Consider the following 12,428-nt stretch of genomic DNA (forward strand, 5'->3'; position numbering starts at 1 on the left):
TGAAGTCCTTACTGCTGTAAGCTATGTCTGGTATTTCAGTTAATCAATTAAGCTATGATAGGAATAAGGGAGAGAATAAATGATTTAGATACAATCTTTAATGTGACATGTCCCATGAGAACTGGTTCTTCATTTTACTGTGTAGCAGAGCAAAGAGTAATAACAGTCATGTAGGGTGATCCTGATAATAACTATTTTTAGTAATCCCATAAGTTAAACTCATCATCTTCCCACAACTCACTCTCCTTTTCCATTTTTTTGTTACAGTGAGTGGCATCATCACTGATATAACTGCAAAATCAAACACCTTAGGATCATTTTTTAACTTTCCTTTTCCTTCACCTTACATCCTCTAATCCATTACTAAGTCCTATTGATCTTACCTGTAAAATATATTCCAAATCTATCTATTTCTGTCCATTTTCACTACCACAACCCTTATCCGAGACACTACACCATCTTCTATATAATTCCTTGTCATTCTATTTATTGCATGTTTCACTCTTTCTTGTCTCTCACCAGTAGACTGTGAGCTCCCTGAAAGCAATGTATATTTCTGATGCACTATCCATCAAGGAACATGCTGCCATCAAATATGAGAGTAGGTATGAATAATAGTTAATACATTATTTTTTCCCAAGTATCCTATTTTCATTTTAACAATGGACATCCAGAAATAATACTTTAGAGCAATGTTTCCAAAATGATAGTCTGTGGAGCACTAGTCAGGTATTCCAGGTTAAATAACTGGGAAAATGGCAAGCTGCATCTCTTTCTTGGATAATTATAGTACCCTTTTACTATATTAAAGATTTTGAAACATACTTTAATAAAACATACAGTTTAACTGTATATAGCCTAGTATTTTCCAAACTTATTTGACCAGAGAAACTATTTCATGGCATGTCTATTAGCGTGCTGTTGAATGGTGTATTTTGGACAGAGTCTATGAAATGACTCATAAATGACCAACTTCAGACATTGCCTATCCAATATAGGATAGCTATAAAGGGCAAGAGGGGCTTGGGTTAGCCATGATGTTATCGTGAAAGGTTGAGGATGTCTTCCAAATGACCTTGATAATCTCTTAATAGCTTGGTATGACTATGCATCCAAGAACCAACTCCTTGGTCTAACGTTTGGTCTACTCAGCGTTGTTACATCCCAGAATATCTTGAATGCTCTTGGTAACCTTACACAACAATATATCTCTTGGGAATACTAGGTGATCCATCCTGTTTCTTTTGCCCATAAAAATTAAGTTTCTTTTTAAATTGTCAATCCCTCTGTAGCTCATTAGTTGTTTCTGATTATTTTCCCTGGATAGAATGAGAAACTTTTTGAGTTTCACTACTCAATTGCTTTTCTTCAAACTTGGCATTAATAATCCTTAAGGAAAAGCTTTCCTTACCATTATAAGAAGCCTCTGGTTCCCGTGTGTGTGTGTGTGTGTGTAAGACAAAGGGGGGTATTGGAGATATAGATTTATAGATACAGCTTCTTTAGCTTCTCTGAAAATCACAACAGTTCAACATCTTGGAAGCTTTCCTGGTGAATATAAAACACTTAAAGGCTATATCCGTCTTTCTGTGGTTATTCCTTACAAGTCACCCTACCACTGACACAAGGCCATGCATAGCTTGCCTCACTGTCTTCTAGTTTTCAATCTTGTCACTGTCCTCTACACTCACTAAGAAAACCACTGGAGTCACATCTGTCTTCACCTCTCCTCCAAAGAAAGGGTTGTCCGTCTATAACACAAATTCCTACCCTGAAAATCTCATCTTTTCCAGTTCCTGAGGGACCTTGCTTCTTATTTTCCACCTATTTATGTATTCATTCACAAGTAGTTATTGAGCAATTCCTTTGTTCCAGGCACTGTCCAAGATACTGGGGTTTACAATTAAGAATGAAACTGTAACTGCCCCTGCCCTCATGGAGGTCACACAATTCAGTTTTTGAATGTCTCCCTCTCCATTGTCTCCTTCTCATTGAAAAATAGACACGAACACCCTTATAGACAAAGCCAGTTGTCCTCTCAATGGCCATCAAGTCTCCTGAATTATACTGCCCCTACTCCTTTTTCCATAGTTTATAAATTACCTTCTAAAGCACAGAAATGACTAGTTCTTACCCAGCTTGAAAACCTCCTATGATTCACCACCACCTATAAGCTCAAGCCCCAACTTCTCAGGAAGTCATCCAAAACCCCTGAAAATATGGCCTTAGTGTAGTCTCCTTACCTAATTTCCCCCAACTCCCCATTACAAGCCCTGTGCTCAAAGCTGGGGCTAGACTGAGGTACCTGGGGCATGAATTAACAGAGAGGGCCTCCTTAAATTTTTGTGCCCTAGGTGCATCATTCAGTTTATTCTAGTCCCAGCCCTGCTTATAAGAGCCAGTCATGATGGACTCTGCGACCCCAAGCAGAAAATGTGTCCTTACATCTCTGTGCCTTTGCAATGTTTCCTTTCTTTTCACCATCCCTTTCTTTCTCACAATTAAAGACAATTTTTAATGTTTTACTTATATTTATTTGTCACACCTAACTAGATTATAAGCCCCAAGAGAGCAGGGGTTATGTTTGTGTTGCTCGCTGTTGTATCTGCAGCAATTAGTAAAAGGAATAATGAAATTAATTTAACTCAAAAGCCACTTTCTCCGTGGAACCCTATGTGTTTCTTCTGTTCCCCTGAAAATTCAATTGCTTCTGCTTTTATGCTCACACAAGGCTCCAAGGATATAACTCGGTTATAGCTTTATCACATTATAAGATATTTACACTAAATATTTGCCTTTAACTATATATATATATATATATATATATATATATATACACACACACACATACATGCAGATATATATTTCTTTGTTTTTCATAAACATTTTTTTGTTAGGATACTTTTGGATTTACAGTACTATTTCAAAGATAGTAGAGAAAATTCTCATATACTGCACACCCAGTTTCCCCTATTATTAACACCTTACATTAGTATGAAACACTTTTCATAATTAATGAACCAATATTTTTACATTATTATTGAAGTCTCTACTTTGTTCAGATTGCCCCAGTTTTCCCCTAATGTCTCTTTTCTGTTCAACTATATTCCATTCAGGATACCACATTCCATTCAGGGAATATATCTCTTTACCCTCCTCTGGGTTGTGATAGTTTTTCTGATTCCCACCCCCTCTTTTTTTTGTAATCGTGACAGTTTTAAGGATTACTGGTCAGGTGTTTTGTACAAGGATTTAAATTTTTTTCTGATTTCTTTTCCTCAGGATTACACTGGAATAATGTGTTTTTATGAGGAAGACCTCAGAGGTAAAACACCATTCTCATCACAACATACCAAAAGTATGCTATCAATAGATGTTAACCTTGATCACCTGGCTTAAAGTAATGCTTGTCAGGTTCTCCGCTGTAAAGTTACTCTTCTTTTCTTTCTTTTCATACTATGTTCTTCGGAAGAAAGTCGGTATGTACAGCGCACAGTTAAGGAGTGAGCAGTCACACTTCACCTCTTTGAGGGTGGAGCATCTGTGTAAGTTATTTGGAATTTTTCTGCATGCAAGATTTGCCTATTCTCCTCATTTATTTATTTATTCAGTAATTTATTTCTGTAACGTGGACTCATAGATATTTATTTTATGCTTTGGGGTTACAAACTTATACTATTTTGTTTACTTTTTTGCCGAAATTGTTCCGGCTTTGCCCATTAAGAGTTACTTCAGTTGGCTCCTATATTCCTTTTACATAGTCCTATTTTATTTTTTAGCACTATCTTATGTCCGACATTACAAGATACTCCAAAGTATTCATGCATAATTCCTGCTTCAGTGCTAGAATCAGCCATTTATTCAAGGATCCCTGGTTTCTTTTATTGGAGAATGTTGTTAGAAAACAGGATCTCAGTGTTAGGTGTACTTGTTGATGGTTTCATTGCTTCTAGGTGTTCTCAGCAGACAGATATAAGGGTGTAAATTTGGCCAAAGTATATATGTATATCTATAAGTATTTCTTTTTTATTGAGATGTAATTGACATATAACACTGTGTAAGCTGTACAGTATGTTGATTTGATACACTTAAATATTGCAAGATGATTACCACTGTAGCATTAGCTAACATGTCCATCATGTCATGTTAATTATTTTTTCTTTGTAGTGAGAACATTTAAGATATGTTCTCTTAGCAACTTTCAAGTATATAGTACAGTATTGTTAACTATAATCACAATGCTAGGCATTAGATCCCCAGAACTTGTTCATCTTCTAACTGCAAGTTTGTACCCTTTGACCAACATCTTCCCAATTCCCCCAAACCCCAGCCTTGGTAACCACAATCCTATCTTTTTCAGTTAGTGTTTTCATTTTCTTCAGATAAATAACCAGAAGTGGAGGAATTACTAGGTCATATGGTATTTCTTTTTTTGTACTGAAGTATAGTTGATATACTGTATTATACTGATTTCGAGTACACAACACAGTGATTCAACAGTTACATAATTATTACATCCTCATCCCAACTAGTGCAGTTACTATTTGTCAACATAGGAGAATGTTGCAGAACCATTATCTACATTCTCCATGCTGCACTTCCATCCCTGTGACCAATTTATATGACAGATATTTTTCCTCTTTATCTCCCTCACCCATCCGACCCACCCACCCAAACCCCTCCCCTATGGCAATCACCAGTCATTCCTCAGTGTTTATGAATCTACTGCTTGTTTTGTTTTGTTTTTAGATTCCACAAAGAAGTGAAATCATATGGTATTTGTCTTTCTGTACCTGGCTTATTTCACTTAGCCTAATACCTTCTAGGTCCAACCATGTTGTCACAAATGGCAGGATTTCTTTCTTTTTTATGACTGAATAATATTTCATTGTGTATATGGACCACCTCTTCTTTCTTTTTTTTTTTTTTTTTTGGACCACCTCTTCTTTACCCATTTATCTATTGATGGATACTTTGGTTGCTTCCATATTTCGACTATTGTAAATAATGTAGGGGTACATCTATCTCTTTGAATCAGAGATTTTGTTTTCTTCAGGTGAATTCCTAGAACTAGAGTTACTGGGTCATATGGTATTTCTATTTTTAATTTTTTGAAGAAATCCATACTGCTTTCCATTGTAGCTACAGAAATTTACATTCCCACCAACAGTGTAAAAGGCTTCTCTTTTCTCTACATCCTCACCAACACTTATTATTTCTTCTCTTTTGTATAGTGGCCATACTGACTGGTGTGAGGTGATATCTCATTGTGGTTTTGATTTGCATTTCCCTGATGATTAATGATGTGGAGCATCAGTTCATTTGTTTGTTGGCCATCTGCAGGTCTTTTTAGGAAAAATGTCTATTCAGGTCTCTGCTCATTTTTTAAATGTGTTGTTTTCCAGCTTTACTGATGTATAACTGACAGATAATATTGTCTAAGTTTAAGGTGTAGAGTGTGTCGATTGATACATATATAAATCGCAAAATGATCACCACTTTAGGATTAGGTACCATCTTCATCCTGTCACATAAGTACCATTTCTTCTTTGTGGTAAGAACATTTAGAGATTTATTCTCAGCAACATTCAGGTATATTACACAGTACTGTCAGCTATAATCACCATGCTATACAGTGGATCCCTAAATTGTTAACCTTACAACTAAGAGTTTGTGCTCTTTGAGCAGTATCTCACAATTTCCTCCACTCCCAAACTCTGGTAACCACCAGTCTATTCTCCATTTCTCTGAGTTTGTCCTTTTTAGATTCCACATACAAGAAGCTCTCATTCATTGCAGGTGAGAATGAAAAATGGTACAGCCTCTTTGGAAGACAGGTGATCAGCTTCTTACAAAGCTAAACAAAATCTCAGCATATGATTCTGAAGTCATACTCCTAGGTATTTACTCAACTGATTTGACAAGCTATGTCCACACAGAATCTGCAAGGGTGATGATCCACATGATTTCACCATTTAGTTCACCTTGCCAAAACCAGATGGACCTTGGCAGATTATGATGAACTAACACAAACTTAAGAAGCAATTGTCCCTATTAAAGTGTCATCTCCTTTGTGAAAGCTTCCCCGACCTCCAGGCAGCTGAACAGCAGCTTCAGATATGTAGCTGTGCCAGATACTGTATCCTTGTCATAATGGATCATTATGAATATATCTTCTGGCCTTTGGTCTGCAGCTTTGATGGAACTAAAATATTTGTTTCAATATCCACCCATAAGAAGTTATCCACATTCACCTGGATAGAGAGCAGTATGTATTTGTGGCTTTTATTTAGGTCTGTGTTAGACCAACAACATGGGCTCCAATACAACAAGACTAGCTAAAATTCTTTCTGACCTTTCAGTATCAGATGCCAGTGCCAAACCCTCAATATGGTACTGTCCTTCAAAGAGACAAACTAGCCCCTTGTTGGCCAGCTGACTACATCTTGCCCTATGAAGGACAATGATTTTTCATAACCAGGGTTTACTTATATTCTGAGTAAGCATTTGTATTTCCTGTCTACAGTGCTTTGGCAAACTTTACTATCTGAGTTCTCATAGAAAATCTGATTTACTAACACCAGGTCCTGCATAAATTGCCTTGCATAAATTGCTTCCACCAGGGGAGACTAAGATTCCTACTAAAAACTATGGCTGCCACCCACTAATTGATTTAGGGATTCTTATGCCACTAGAGTGGCAGGTGAAGAGCATACTGGCGAGGCTAATTGACCATGATTATCATGAATAGGCAGAGTTGTTGCTCCCACACCCATTTTTAACTGTGAATAGGCAATGGACCTGGCATAAAGGGGATGGAAAAAAGCCATCTTTCTGCCATGTTCAGTCTCCCAGGGATCTTGAGCTCCTCAGGACTGATTCTACCTGCACAGCAACGAGCATAGAATGTGGCAGGAAGGGAGGGTATCCTCAAGGTGGCCCAGGCTCATTTACCATCTGTAGAAGGTGCAAGCATGAAGCATTCCCAACCATACAAGAGCTGCAGATTGACTTCACTCTTAGGGAAGGAAATGTGTTATTAACTATGGACCAATAAAGAATATGGAAATTGGGCATTGAGTGTCAGGAGATAGTGCCATTGGCAGGAGGGGAGAGCTTATCCAAATGTTAAATTGAAGGAATTGTTCAGTGTTGGCTGAAATGACCACTTCTGGGTCTTGTGAGAATTTGACTTCATCAAATTCTCTCCCAGAGATGGGATCAGGTTGCTATATTATAGGGCCTTTTCAAGGCTCCATTGGAGAGCTAGATTCTTCTTTTATTTTCCTGTTTCTGTGGCCTACCACTTGACACCTAATATCTCCTCATTTTTCTGTATTTGTTCAAAATTCCTTATTTATTGAGTGCCTGTGGTGTGTCAGGTTCCATATCAGGTTCAAGCAGTGGTGGGATTGGGGGAGTAAGATTGGCGGCTGGGGTAATATACAAGGGTTGAGTTGGCCAAGGCATCTTCCCTTGAGGAGCTTGAGAACCAACAGGGTAGATAGAACTTTGTTAAAAAAAAGTGTAAAACTGCTAGAGCAGAAATCTAAACACAGCACCATAGATCTCCAAGGGAAGAAGGTGCTGTTCAGCTGCCTGGAGGTCTGGGAAGCTTTCACACAGGAGATGACAGTTGAGCAGAAAGGCATGATTAATAAAGAGGAGCTTGCTAGGTTGAGAAGAGGGAGAAGTTCATTCTGGGCAGAGAGAACAGAGCATATAAAGGCACAAAACTAAGAAATATGGGTGTATTTTTATAGAATGGTGAGACTTTGTAGGAATCCAATCCATTATAAAGAGATGTTCAGGCTTGTTCTCTGTTCTCTTGTTCTCTGCATCCATTTGGCCAAGAGATCCCATAGGTGTCAATCTCCAGCTTACATTCTTGTTGTCAACTCAGACATTCTGGTAAGGAGATGTGCCCTCCTAGAGAGAGGATTTTACTCTCTAAGTTCTTATTATCAGAGGATCCAGTCCACCATTGTTTTCCTTCTGTCTTAGAGCTTCATCTTATAGTAGTATAGGGAAATACCCACCAAGATATTCTCAGACCCAAATCAGATACGAGTGGCACACTTTTCCTGTGACTATATTCAAAGACCTAGGGTTGATGGCTCTTGTTTTTTTTCTGGAAACCCTGAGACATTGTCGGGGAGACAAACTGGAGATGTCCTCTTTGGGAAGCCCCTTGCAGCTAGGAACTAGGGTGCCCAAGAAATGCAGAGTGACCCAAGGGAGCTAAGAAAGAGGTGGGGAGAGAAGTAATTGGTAGCTAATGCAAAGAAAAATAATGCCACTCGTGATCCATAAATGCATTTCTTTTTTTTAACATTTTATTTTGGTATCATTAATCTACAATTACATGAAGGATATTATGTTTACTAGGCTCCCCCCTTCACCAAGTCCCCCCCACATCCCCGTTCACAGTCACTGTCCATCAACATAGTAAGATGCGGTAAAATCACTACTTGTCTTCTCTGTGTTGCACAGCCCTCCCCATGCCCCCCCCACACTATACATGCTAATCGTAATGCCCCCTTTCTTTTTTTCCCACCCTTATCCCTCCCTTCCCACCCGTCCTCCCCAGTCCCTTTCCCTTTGGTAACTATTAGTCCATTCTTGGGTTCTGTGCTTCTGCTGCTGTTTTGTTCCTTCAGTTTTCTTTTGTTCTTATACTCCACATTTGAGTGAAATCATTTGGTACTTGTCTTTCTCCACCTGGATTATTTCACTGAACATAATACTCTCTAGCTCCATCCATGTTGTGGCAAATGGTAGGATTTGTCTTCTTCTTATGGATGAATAATATTCCATTGTGTATATGTACCACGTCTTTGTTATCCATTCATCTACTGATGGACACTTAGGTTGCTTCCATTTCTTGGCTATTGTAAATAGGGGTGCATCTCTCTTTTTCAAACTGCAGTGCTGCATTCTTAGGGTAAATTCCTAGAAGTGGAATTCCTGGGTCAAATGGTATTTCTATTTTGAGCATTTTGAGGAACCTCCATACTTCTTTCCACAATGGTTAAACTAATTTACATTCCCACCAGCAGTGTAGGAGGGTTCCCCTTTCTCCACAACCTCACCAACATTTGTTGTTGTTTGTCTTTTAGATGGTAGCCATCCTTACTGGTGTGAGGTGATATCTCATTGTGGTTTTAATTTGCATTTCTCTGATGACAAGCGAAGTGGAGCATCTTTTCATGTGTCTGTTGGCCATCTGAATTTCTTCTTTAGAGAACTGTCTATTCAGCTCCTCTGCCCATTTTTTAATTGGATTATTTGCTTTTCGTTTGTTGAGGTGTGTGAGCTATTTATATATTTTGGATGTCAACCCTTTATCGGATCTGTCATTTATGAATATATTCTCCCATACTGTAGGATACCTTTTTGTTCTATTGATGGTGTCCTTTGCTGTACAGAAGCTTTTCAGCTTGATATACTCCCATTTGTTCATTTTTGTGTTTGTTTCCCTTGCCCGGGGAGATATGTTCAAGAAGAGGTCATTCATGTTTATGTCTAAGAGATTTTTGCCTATGTTTTTTTCTAAGAGTTTTATGGTTTCATGACTTACATTCAGGTCTTTGATCGATTTCTAATTTACTTTTGTGTATGGGGTTAGACAGTGATCCAGTTTCATTCTCTTACATGTAGCTGTCCAGTTTTGCCAGCACCATCTGTTGAAGAGACTGTCATTTCCCCATGTATGTCCATGGCTCCTTTATCAAATATTAGTTGACCATATATGTTTGGGTTAGTGTTTGGAGTTTCTATTCTGTTCCATTGGTCTGTGGCTCTGCTCTTGTGACAGTACCAAATTGTCTTGACTACTGTGGCTTTGTAGTAGAGCTTGAAGTAGGAGAGTGAGATTCCAATCCCCCACTTTATTCTTCCTTTTCAGGATTGCTTTAGCTATTCGGGGTCTTTGGTGTTTCCATATGAATTTTTGAACTATTTATTCCAGTTCATTGAAGAATGCTGTTGGTAGTTTGATAGGGATTGCATCAAATCTGTATATTGCTTTGGGCAGGATGGCCGTTTTGACGATATTAATTCTTCCTAGCCAGGAGCATGGGATGAGTTTCCATTTGTTAGGGACCTCTTTAATTTCTCTTAAGGGTGTCTTATAGTTTTCAGGGTATAGGTCTTTCACTTCCTTGGTTAGGTTTATTCCTAGGTATTTTATTCTTTTTGATGCTATTGTGAATGGAATTGTCTTCCTGATTTCTCTTTCTATTAGTTTATTGTTGGTGTATAGGAAAACCACAGATTTCTGTGTGTTAATTTTGTATCCTGCAACTTTGCTGAATTCCGATATTAGCTCTAGTAGTTTTGGAGTGGAGTCTTTAGGGTTTTTTATGTACAATATCATGTCATCTGCAAATAGTGACAGTTTAACTTCTTCTCTACCAATCTGGATTCCTTGTATTTCTTTGTTTTGTCTAATTGCCGTGGCTAGGACCTCCAGTACTATGTTGAATAACAGTGGGGAGAGTGGGCATCCCTGTCTTGTTCCCGATCGCAGAGGAAAAGCTTTCAGCTTCTCGCTGTTCAGTATGATGTTGGCTGTGGGTTTATCGTATATGGCCCTTATTATGTTGAGGTACCTGCCCTCTGTACCCATTTTGTTGAGAGTTTTATCATGAATGGATGTTGAATTTTATCGAATGCTTTTTCAGCATCTATGGAGATGATCATGTGGTTTTTGTCTTTCTTTTTGTTGATGTGGTGGATGATGTTGATGGATTTTTGAATGTTGTACCATCCTTGCATCCCTGGGATGAATCCCACTTGGTCATGGTGTATGATCCTTTTGATGTATTTTTGAATTCGATTTGCTAATATTTTGTTGAGTATTTTTGCATCTACGTTTATCAGGGATATTGGTCTGCAGTTTTCTTTTTTGGTGGGGTCTTTGCCTGGTTTTGGTATTAGGGTGATGTTGGCTTCATAGAATGAGTTTGGGAGTATCCCCTCCTCCTCTATTTTTTGGAAAACTTTAAGGAGAATGGGTATTATGTCTTCTCTGTATGTCTGATAAAATTCCAAGGTAAATCCATCTGGCCCAGGGATTTTGTTCTTGGGTAGTTTTTTGATTACCGCTTCAATTTCGTTGCTGGTAATTGGTCTGTTTAGATTTTCTGTTTCTTTCTGGGTCAGTCTTGGAAGGTTGTATTTTTCTAGGAAGTTGTCCATTTCTCCTAGGTTTCCCAGCTTGTTAGCATATAGGTTTTCATTGTACTCTCTAATAATTCTTTGTATTTCTGTGGGGTCCCTCGTGATTTTTCCTTTCTTGTTTCTGATTCTGTTGATGTGTGTTGACTCTCTTTTCCTCTTAATAAGTCTGCCTAGAGGCTTATCTATTTTGTTTATTTTCTCGAAGAACCAGCTCTTGGTTTAATTGATTTTTACTATTGTTTTATTCTTCTCAATTTTATTTGTTTCTTCTCTGATCTTTACTATGTCCCTCTTTCTGCTGACCTTAGGCCTCATTTGTTCTTCTTTTTCCAATTTTGATAATTGTGTCATTAGACCATTCATTTGGGATTGTTATTCCTTCTTTAAATATGCCTGGATTGCTATATACTTTCCACTTAAGACTGCTTTTGTTGTATCCCACAGTAGTTGGGGCTTTGTGTTGTTGTTGTCATTTGTTTCCATATATTGCTGGATCTCCATTTTGATTTGGTCATTGATCTATTGACTATTTAGGAGCGTGTTGTTAAGCCTCCATGTGTTTGTGAGCCTTATTGCTTTCTTTGTACAATTTATTTCTAGTTTTATGCCTTTGTGGTCTGAAAAGTTGGTTGGTAGGATTTCAATCTTTTGGAATTTACTGAGGCTCTTTTTGTGTCCTAGTATGTGGTCTATTCTGGAGAATGTTCCATGTGCACTTGAGAAGAACGTGTATCCTGTTGCTTCTGGATGTAGAGTTCTGTAGATGTCTATTAGGTCCATCTGTTCTAGTGTGTTGTTCAGTGCCTCTGTGTCCTTACTTATTTTCTGTCTGGTGGATCTGTCCTTTGGAGTGAGTGGTGTGTTGAAGTCTCCCAAAATGAATGCATTGCATTCTATTTCCTCCTTTAATTCTGTTAGTATTTGTTTCACATATGTTGGTGCTCCTGTATTGGGTGCATATATATTTGTAATGGTTATATCCTCTTGTTGGACTGAGCCCTTTATCATTATGTAATGTCCTTCTTTATCTTTTGTTACTTTCTTTATCTTGAAGTCCATTTTGTCTGATACTAGTATTACAACACCTGCTTTTTTCTCTCTGTTGTTTGCATGAAATATCTTTTTCCATCCCTTGACTTTAAGTCTGTGTATGTCTTTGGGTTTGAGGTGAGTCTCTTGTAAGCGTCATATGGATGGGTCTTGCTTTTTTATCCATTCTATTACTTTGTGTCTTTTAATTGGTG

The sequence above is a fragment of the Manis pentadactyla genome, chromosome X (assembly GCF_030020395.1).
Source record: "Manis pentadactyla isolate mManPen7 chromosome X, mManPen7.hap1, whole genome shotgun sequence".
NCBI lineage: Eukaryota > Metazoa > Chordata > Mammalia > Pholidota > Manidae > Manis > Manis pentadactyla.